Source organism: Montipora capricornis, chromosome 12 (assembly GCF_036669925.1).
Source record: "Montipora capricornis isolate CH-2021 chromosome 12, ASM3666992v2, whole genome shotgun sequence".
Classification (NCBI taxonomy): Eukaryota; Metazoa; Cnidaria; class Anthozoa; order Scleractinia; family Acroporidae; genus Montipora; species Montipora capricornis.
The window spans coordinates 9245231-9255230 of record NC_090894.1 but is presented as its reverse complement, the minus strand read 5'-3'; positions in this window follow the sequence as shown (position 1 = coordinate 9255230).

Genomic DNA, 10000 nt, shown 5'->3' with positions numbered 1-10000 from the left:
TTCTAAGGAGCGGATTGAGAGCTACCTTAAATTTTCAATTATATAAGGTGGCTCTGAATCCGCTCCACAGAATTTTTTTTGAAACTTTGCAGAAAGATCCATTCGGGCATGGTGGTTCCATTTCTCAGAAATAAAAAATGGGGGTCAAGAAGTTCGTTTTTGATATGGTACCACAACATTCCTGTTACGTGATAAGGTGTTGTAGAGTCAATCCTTCTAATAAGAACGTTTCTTTCAAGTGTTGAAACTTGTTTGAGCCACCTTAATGTAATTGGGCCTGGTGACCAGCGATGATTCTTTCAGTCAAAAGCCTCCAGGCGTTTGTTCGCAGTTTTGTGGGTACCAGTCCTAACCGACCCTCTTGCTCCGCAAACGGACGGCTATCAACCCCAGTTCTCATTCCCAGATCCTCCCGTCGAAGGTTCAGCACAAGCATGCAAACCAAAACGGGCCGTTTTCCCCACCATTTGTGAGGTGATCTCAATTTTACGTTTATTAACATGGAGCTTCTTTGCCTGCGTTGCAAGCGTTCTTGTTCAGACGAAGAGTTCCAAGGTAATTTTCCGCGTCCACGCTCTAACTCTCGCGCGACCAGAACGCGGAACAACTTGCTACGTAGGCTACCTGCGCGCAAGTTGCCTCTGCGCGATCTTGATTAAAACGAAGAAAGCGCTTTTGCAAAAGGACAATTTTTCTTTAAAATGTGTATTCACGGCTTGACCACTTTCTTGCATGAATCTATTTCTTTATTTCATCAAGCAAATTGAATAGCTTGACATTCAAAAAACAACCGAAACTTGCACCCCCTAAGGTAGAAGACAGACATTCTTGCTACTTTCACTTGTTATTTAACGCTTTATTTATTTGGTAGGCAAATCCACTCAAAGCAGTCCTATTCTTTCCTGTACTCACCAAATTAAAAATTTGTGTTGTCTGACCCACTTAAAGTCATTTCTAAGGCGCATTCTGTGTCTGCTTTCCTGTTGTATAGGCGGTTTTGATCATCTTAGATGAACGACGTGCGCATTGATATGTCAGATTCCTTATCATACCTTCCACAAGTTGCTGAATGTGACAGATCTGCTCTACATTCACAAATATGTCAGGAAAACGGTAACTGAGAATAAAGAATCAAGATAAGCCAAACTTTAGGTAATTTTATTAGTGAAAAAACCTCATGGCCAAACGACATGAAAGTGAAATGCCCGAGTAAGTCATAATATTGATAAATGAATTTCCTCATTAACAAAGCTGAAAATTCACCATCTCCTCTGCAACCATTGCAAGAATGTCACATTTCGACATCCCCGTCCAAGCAGTATACAGGACGTCTGTCACACGAGGCTAGTTCACTAGCCAACGCTTCAACAAGACTCCTAAAGCTACGGTGGCAGAGCAACCGAATTTGTTATCCGAGCAGATCATGAGTCCTCGGTTCGATTCCTGGTTAGACGTAACCCTGGTGTTTCCGAGTATACTTGAGTCATTATTAGACTCCTAAAGCTAAGTGGCAGAGCATCCGAATTTGATATCGGAAAGTCTTCGATTCGACTCCTGCTTAGAAGTCATTATTAATAAACCAATTTCTTATCGTCCAAGGTAAGACTTTCCCAGTGCAATTGAGTGTAATTGAACCTGTAACATTCATTCTAAGAAGACTCCCGTATGAATAACAAATATAGGTCGGTGTATAGGTACCGTACGAATAGCCACTTTGAATTTTATTCCTATCTATTCCTTTGAAAGACAGCGGTGGCACTTGAGACGTGAATTTGGGCTCCCTGTAATGCAATCCAGTTTCTGGGCGCTCCAAAACTGCTCAAAACGCTCCAAAATGGCAGTTTCTTCGCAAAACGTTTCCATTCGAGGCTGATTCGAACGTTTTCGACAAGTTTCCTATCTCAAGGCGATTTTGAAAAAAAGAACGGAAGCTTTTGACGTTTTTCCTCCATAATAATATTCACGAAAACATTTCAGCGCGTTGATTGGCTGAGAGCACCTCAATTAACCCCAAACAGAGTGCAGAAAAGTGAAATAGTATCCTATACTAGCCAGCGAGGCGTATTTTCTTGTCAGTGTCCTCGCCGCCTATCCTATAATACAGTCCATTCTTACATTGGGAAGCTGCGATTCATATTTTCGGGCGCGGGCCGTCAAGGAGATTGGAACAGGTCGCTCCATTTAAGTAACCAGCTTCCGACGAGCTCGTTAAGCTTTACCTCAAACAGGTTACTGCTGAACAACTTCAAGGTCATGTTACTCCGAAACAAAAATTTGGTTTATCAACGGAGTTGATAATGTAAATTGACCACCGTACAGAGATTCTAAAAGCTGACGTTTCGAGCGTTAGCCCTTCGTCAGAGCGAATCGAGGGATTATGGGTTACGTGTAGTTTTTATAGTAGAGTAGGAGCTACGCTATTGGTGGTAACATGGCAACGTGAAAAGTAGGAATATATTAGTTAAATGAAAAGCGTTCGTTAATACCGTGAGGATTAAGGGTGCCGATTTGAAAGATGAATTTTTGTTCCAGATTCTTGCGGCTTTCCGTCGTACCTAGATGTAGGGAAAGGCCGCAGATAGTCATGTGTTTTTTGGAGTGGTTAGGCAGATTAAAATGGCGAGCGACTGGCTTAGATGCATCCTTGTCATTCTTCTCAACATCGCGAAGGTGTTCGCGGAATCGGTCACCTAGTCGTCTACCTGTCTCACCAATGTATAATTTATTGCATAACGTACAGGTTATGCAATAAATGACATTTGCGGAGGTACATGTGAAACGATCGGTGATCTTAACAGATCGCTTAGGTCCCGATATCTTGCTAGTGTTAACAATGAAAAGACAAGTTTTGCATCGTGAGCGCGTGCATTTGAAAGTGCCGGGTTGCTCGTTGGTTTTGAGCGCGCTTCTAACTAAAAAGTTGCCTACGTTTTTGTCGCGTTTGAATGAAATAAGTGGAGGTTGCGAAAAGATTCTACCAGTCTCGGGATCATTTTGGAGTAATTTAAAATTACTAAGAATGATGCTTTTGACTGCGTGATTATGAGGATGGAAAGTGAGGGTGAATGGAATTCTGTCATTCTTATCTTTCTGTGACGTTTGTAGTGACGACTGTCGATCAAATTGTTGGGCGCGATGATGGCCCGCTTTGACCACAGAGACAGGATAGCCACGTTTTTCGAAGAACTGGCACATCTCCTCTGATTTGCTGGAAAAATCGGAGTCATCACTACATAGACGTCGAAGTCTAAGAAATTGAGAATAGGGAATGGAGTTCTTGACATGTGATGGATGTGACGATGAATACAACAAATAACTGTGTGAATCAGTAGGTTTGTAGTGCACACTAGTACATAGCACGTTGCCTCTAATAGAAACTTTGATATCTAGGAAAGCCAATGAAGTTTCCGAAATTTCCCAGGTATATTTAAGAGCCGGATGAAAAGAGTTGACGGAGGTTATAAATTGATCGAGTTCTTCTCTGCTGGATGAAATAGCGCCGATGCAGTCGTCGATGTACCGGCCGTAGAGTTCAGGTTTGGGGCCGTTGTACTGATTAAAAAATTGGTGTTCAACATATCCTACAAAAAGATTGGCATAGCTAGGTCCCATTCTTGTGCCCATCGCTACACCATTAATTTGTTTGTAATAGTTGCCGGCGAATGAAAAACAGTTAAGCGTTAAAACTAGTTCGGCAAGGCGGAGGAGCGTTTCCGAGCTAGGTTCTTTGACAGTGCGTTGATCGAAAAAGTGTTTAAGTGCTTGAAGACCTTCGCTGTTAGGAATGACTGTGTATAGAGATGTAATGTCCATGGTGAAAATAAGTTTGTCTTGGCCGGAGAAATTGAAATCGCGGAAAATTTGTAGTGCGTGTGTACTGTCTTTAATGTATGATGGCAAAGATTTGACGATAGGCGTCATAATCCTGTCTAAGTAGCTAGAAATGAGTTCGGTGGGGCAACTACAGGCAGAAACGATAGGTCGACCTGGGTTGTTGGGTTTGTGAATTTTAGGCAAGAAGTAAATGCACGAAGTTCTAGGGGTGTTGATGATGAGATTAGTGGCAGTGTCCGGTAATTCTTGATTAACTATAAGATTTTGAATGGTGTCTTTGACAAGTTTTTGATTGTTGGAAGTGAGATCTTTAGGGATTTTGGCATAAAACGAGGTATCCGAAAGTTGCCGCAAAGCTTCTTTTTGGTAAAGGTCGGACCGCCAAACAACTACCGCGCCGCCTTTGTCGGCCGATTTGACAACTATGTCGTTGCGTTTACTAAGATTTTTAAGCGCCGCCCACTCTTCCGAGGAAAGGTTGGAAAATTTAGTGTTGCGATTGAATTTAAGTTTGTGAATGTCGTGACGGCATTTTTTGGTGAAAAAATCTAAAGAGGCAAATTGTCCCTCTGGGGGAGTCCATTTGGATTTGCGAACTAGAAGTGTTTCAAAAATATCTTTATTAGAAGTGTCCGAATCATCCTCTTTGTCGTGAAAAAAGGCTTTTAACTGAACGCGGCGAAGGAATTTTTCAACATCTTGCTTAATAGAAAATTCGTTGGTGCGTTTGGTAATAGGGACAAAATTTAGGCCCTTACTGAGAACAGATTTCTCTGAGTCAGTAAGCGGAAGATTTTCTGGAATTGTAATAACGGTATTATGGCTATGCAATGTAGTGTCGTCGGTAATTTGCGGACCTATTAATTGTTGAAGTTTAAGAGTCTTGGTTTGGTGTAAATGGTCAAACAGTCCAGAATTAAGTTGTCGGATTTTAGCGCGAATCGATTGTACTAAAATTGCTGGACAGATTTTGGAAAGTTCGGAGCGGCAATGAAGAATTTGTTTGTCAAGTGCGATACGTTTTTGGCACATAGCTCTAATTGTGATCCTCATAATATTACGTGAAAAAGAATTTTGCGCACATCGAATTTGGTGAAGATACTGATTTGAGTGAGAGAATGTAGACGCATGAAAGTTCGAGCGAAAACCTTTAGGAATGACTTTAGAATTGAGGCAACGGCCGATGAAGTTGATGTGACTACAAAACCTAGTTTTGGCGAAAATGAGAATGGCTAAACGGAAAGCTAAGTTACTGCTAAGTGTGGGAAAAGGAAAAAGATAACTTACAATTTCCTGGCGTAGCTCCTTGGTGAGTTTCTTCAAGCTTGGCATGGTCGTCTTGGGTCTCCTGTTAGAAATCTGTGGATTAAAAAATACTAGAACACAAGGTTAGTGGTCGCAGCGGTTGAATACAAATGAATGGAGGGGTAGTTTCTAAAGAAACTGTGGTGCTGCGTCGGTGGGGAAGTAGTATACAAAAATTTGGTTTATCAACGGAGTTGATAATGTAAATTGACCACCGTACAGAGATTCTAAAAGCTGACGTTTCGAGCGTTAGCCCTTCGTCAGAGCGAATCGAGGGATTATGGGTTACGTGTAGTTTTTATAGTAGAGTAGGAGCTACGCTATTGGTGGTAACATGGCAACGTGAAAAGTAGGAATATATTAGTTAAATGAAAAGCGTTCGTTAATACCGTGAGGATTAAGGGTGCCGATTTGAAAGATGAATTTTTGTTCCAGATTCTTGCGGCTTTCCGTCGTACCTAGATGTAGGGAAAGGCCGCAGATAGCCATGTGTTTTTTGGAGTGGTTAGGCAGATTAAAATGGCGAGCGACTGGCTTAGATGCATCCTTGTCATTCTTCTCAACATCGCGAAGGTGTTCGCGGAATCGGTCACCTAGTCGTCTACCTGTCTCACCAATGTATAATTTATTGCATAACGTACAGGTTATGCAATAAATGACATTTGCGGAGGTACATGTGAAACGATCGGTGATCTTAACAGATCGCTTAGGTCCCGATATCTTGCTAGTGTTAACAATGAAAAGACAAGTTTTGCATCGTGAGCGCGTACAACGGCCCCAAACCTGAACTCTACGGCCGGTACATCGACGACTGCATCGGCGCTATTTCATCCAGCAGAGAAGAACTCGATCAATTTATAACCTCCGTCAACTCTTTTCATCCGGCTCTTAAATATACCTGGGAAATTTCGGAAACTTCATTGGCTTTCCTAGATTCAGTACAACGGCCCCAAACCTGAACTCTACGGCCGGTACATCGACGACTGCATCGGCGCTATTTCATCCAGCAGAGAAGAACTCGATCAATTTATAACCTCCGTCAACTCTTTTCATCCGGCTCTTAAATATACCTGGGAAATTTCGGAAACTTCATTGGCTTTCCTAGATATCAAAGTTTCTATTAGAGGCAACGTGCTATGTACTAGTGTGCACTACAAACCTACTGATTCACACAGTTATTTGTTGTATTCATCGTCACATCCATCACATGTCAAGAACTCCATTCCCTATTCTCAATTTCTTAGACTTCGACGTCTATGTAGTGATGACTCCGATTTTTCCAGCAAATCAGAGGAGATGTGCCAGTTCTTCGAAAAACGTGGCTATCCTGTCTCTGTGGTCAAAGCGGGCCATCATCGCGCCCAACAATTTGATCGACAGTCGTCACTACAAACGTCACAGAAAGATAAGAATGACAGAATTCCATTCACCCTCACTTTCCATCCTTATAATCACGCAGTCAAAAGCATCATTCTTAGTAATTTTAAATTACTCCAAAATGATCCCGAGACTGGTAGAATCTTTTCGCAACCTCCACTTATTTCATTCAAACGCGACAAAAACGTAGGCAACTTTTTAGTTAGAAGCGCGCTCAAAACCAACGAGCAACCCGGCACTTTCAAATGCACGCGCTCACGATGCAAAACTTGTCTTTTCATTGTTAACACTAGCAAGATATCGGGACCTAAGCGATCTGTTAAGATCACCGATCGTTTCACATGTACCTCCGCAAATGTCATTTATTGCATAACCTGTACGTTATGCAATAAATTATACATTGGTGAGACAGGTAGACGACTAGGTGACCGATTCCGCGAACACCTTCGCGATGTTGAGAAGAATGACAAGGATGCATCTAAGCCAGTCGCTCGCCATTTTAATCTGCCTAACCACTCCAAAAAACACATGGCTATCTGCGGCCTTTCCCTACATCTAGGTACGACGGAAAGCCGCAAGAATCTGGAACAAAAATTCATCTTTCAAATCGGCACCCTTAATCCTCACGGTATTAACGAACGCTTTTCATTTAACTAATATATTCCTACTTTTCACGTTGCCATGTTACCACCAATAGCGTAGCTCCTACTCTACTATAAAAACTACACGTAACCCATGATCCCTCGATTCGCTCTGACGAAGGGCTAACGCTCGAAACGTCAGCTTTTAGAATCTCTGTACGGTGGTCAATTTACATTATCAACTCCGTTGATAAACCAAATTTTTGTATACTACTTCCCCACCGACGCAGCACCACAGTTTCTTTAGAAACTACCCCTCCATCCATTTGTATTCAACCGCTGCGACCACTAACCTTGTGTTCTAGTATTTTTTAATTCACAGATTTCTAACAGGAGACCCAAGACGACCATGCCAAGCTTGAAGAAACTCACCAAGGAGCTACGCCAGGAAATTGTAAGTTATCTTTTTCCTTTTCCCACACTTAGCAGTAACTTAGCTTTCCGTTTAGCCATTCTCATTTTCGCCAAAACTAGGTTTTGTAGTCACATCAACTTCATCGGCCGTTGCCTCAATTCTAAAGTCATTCCTAAAGGTTTTCGCTCGAACTTTCATGCGTCTACATTCTCTCACTCAAATCAGTATCTTCACCAAATTCGATGTGCGCAAAATTCTTTTTCACGTAATATTATGAGGATCACAATTAGAGCTATGTGCCAAAAACGTATCGCACTTGACAAACAAATTCTTCATTGCCGCTCCGAACTTTCCAAAATCTGTCCAGCAATTTTAGTACAATCGATTCGCGCTAAAATCCGACAACTTAATTCTGGACTGTTTGACCATTTACACCAAACCAAGACTCTTAAACTTCAACAATTAATAGGTCCGCAAATTACCGACGACACTACATTGCATAGCCATAATACCGTTATTACAATTCCAGAAAATCTTCCGCTTACTGACTCAGAGAAATCTGTTCTCAGTAAGGGCCTAAATTTTGTCCCTATTACCAAACGCACCAACGAATTTTCTATTAAGCAAGATGTTGAAAAATTCCTTCGCCGCGTTCAGTTAAAAGCCTTTTTTCACGACAAAGAGGATGATTCGGACACTTCTAATAAAGATATTTTTGAAACACTTCTAGTTCGCAAATCCAAATGGACTCCCCCAGAGGGACAATTTGCCTCTTTAGATTTTTTCACCAAAAAATGCCGTCACGACATTCACAAACTTAAATTCAATCGCAACACTAAATTTTCCAACCTTTCCTCGGAAGAGTGGGCGGCGCTTAAAAATCTTAGTAAACGCAACGACATAGTTGTCAAATCGGCCGACAAAGGCGGCGCGGTAGTTGTTTGGCGGTCCGACCTTTACCAAAAAGAAGTTTTGCGGCAACTTTCGGATACCTCGTTTTATGCCAAAATCCCTAAAGATCTCACTTCCAACAATCAAAAACTTGTCAAAGACACCATTCAAAATCTTATAGTTAATCAAGAATTACCGGACACTGCCACTAATCTCATCATCAACACCCCTAGAACTTCGTGCATTTACTTCTTGCCTAAAATTCACAAACCCAACAACCCAGGTCGACCTATCGTTTCTGCCTGTAGTTGCCCCACCGAACTCATTTCTAGCTACTTAGACAGGATTATGACGCCTATCGTCAAATCTTTGCCATCATACATTAAAGACAGTACACACGCACTACAAATTTTCCGCGATTTCAATTTCTCCGGCCAAGACAAACTTATTTTCACCATGGACATTACATCTCTATACACAGTCATTCCTAACAGCGAAGGTCTTCAAGCACTTAAACACTTTTTCGATCAACGCACTGTCAAAGAACCTAGCTCGGAAACGCTCCTCCGCCTTGCCGAACTAGTTTTAACGCTTAACTGTTTTTCATTCGCCGGCAACTATTACAAACAAATTAATGGTGTAGCGATGGGCACAAGAATGGGACCTAGCTATGCCAATCTTTTTGTAGGATATGTTGAACACCAATTTTTTAATCAGTACAACGGCCCCAAACCTGAACTCTACGGCCGGTACATCGACGACTGCATCGGCGCTATTTCATCCAGCAGAGAAGAACTCGATCAATTTATAACCTCCGTCAACTCTTTTCATCCGGCTCTTAAATATACCTGGGAAATTTCGGAAACTTCATTGGCTTTCCTAGATATCAAAGTTTCTATTAGAGGCAACGTGCTATGTACTAGTGTGCACTACAAACCTACTGATTCACACAGTTATTTGTTGTATTCATCGTCACATCCATCACATGTCAAGAACTCCATTCCCTATTCTCAATTTCTTAGACTTCGACGTCTATGTAGTGATGACTCCGATTTTTCCAGCAAATCAGAGGAGATGTGCCAGTTCTTCGAAAAACGTGGCTATCCTGTCTCTGTGGTCAAAGCGGGCCATCATCGCGCCCAACAATTTGATCGACAGTCGTCACTACAAACGTCACAGAAAGATAAGAATGACAGAATTCCATTCACCCTCACTTTCCATCCTCATAATCACGCAGTCAAAAGCATCATTCTTAGTAATTTTAAATTACTCCAAAATGATCCCGAGACTGGTAGAATCTTTTCGCAACCTCCACTTATTTCATTCAAACGCGACAAAAACGTAGGCAACTTTTTAGTTAGAAGCGCGCTCAAAACCAACGAGCAACCCGGCACTTTCAAATGCACGCGCTCACGATGCAAAACTTGTCTTTTCATTGTTAACACTAGCAAGATATCGGGACCTAAGCGATCTGTTAAGATCACCGATCGTTTCACATGTACCTCCGCAAATGTCATTTATTGCATAACCTGTACGTTATGCAATAAATTATACATTGGTGAGACAGGTAGACGACTAGGTGACCGATTCCGCGAAC